The sequence below is a fragment of the Ceratina calcarata genome, unplaced genomic scaffold (assembly GCF_001652005.2).
Source record: "Ceratina calcarata isolate Rehan_Ccalc_2016 unplaced genomic scaffold, ASM165200v1 scaffold27.2, whole genome shotgun sequence".
In the NCBI taxonomy this organism is placed as follows: domain Eukaryota; kingdom Metazoa; phylum Arthropoda; class Insecta; order Hymenoptera; family Apidae; genus Ceratina; species Ceratina calcarata.
This window is the reverse complement of record NW_017149196.1, coordinates 47,721-48,501: the sequence shown is the minus strand read 5'-3', so window position 1 is coordinate 48,501 and position 781 is coordinate 47,721.

Here is a 781-nt window from a genome sequence, read left to right as displayed (position 1 = left end):
ATTGGGCCCCATTCGGTGTCCCATTAATAACACGGGCGCTACCATTCTTTAGTAGTACCGGTAGTATCTCCTCGGTGATGTAAGTAAAGTAAGTATAAGGGTGTAAGTGTGGATCTGTGAACCTGAACGGCTTCGTTCGGTGTTCGATTTCGATAGTGACATATGTGGTTAATTTTTAAGTGCAGTACAGTGCAGTAGGTGCAGTGTGCAGTATCGTAGTATCGTACATTTCTTAACAATGTACTAATCTGTTTTTTGTGACATTGTTTGCAGTTACTTGCAATCGTACGTTCTGTTCATTTATTTATTCAATAATTATTTTTATATTAACTAAAAGGCTCGTTTAAACTGCGGCACTCAGAAGAATATTATTACTGGGTTTACATAACCTGTTTCTATATGATTGTTTTATTAATATACTAATAACAAGACCTATAAATTTGCATAAAACTTTTTAAATTGTAATTAGCACCAGTTATATACATGTGAGCAAACAACGTGTGGATAAACAACGAAGCATTTTTTATAAATCGGTGTATGATGTTCGTGCGTAAGACTTATTTGGAGAGTGAAAAATACGGAAGCAAAGTTCCTTTTCAAGTAGAACAATAAAAAACGTGACACGAATATCCACTTTAGCATTCGGAACGCTTGACCTAACGGAATTTCGTAATGAGATTAATTTATAATATATATTGATTATCTTATAGTACAATTAAAAAAAATTATTTAACATTTTTATGTTGAAGTAAATACTAAATATATTTGAGTATTTTAACAT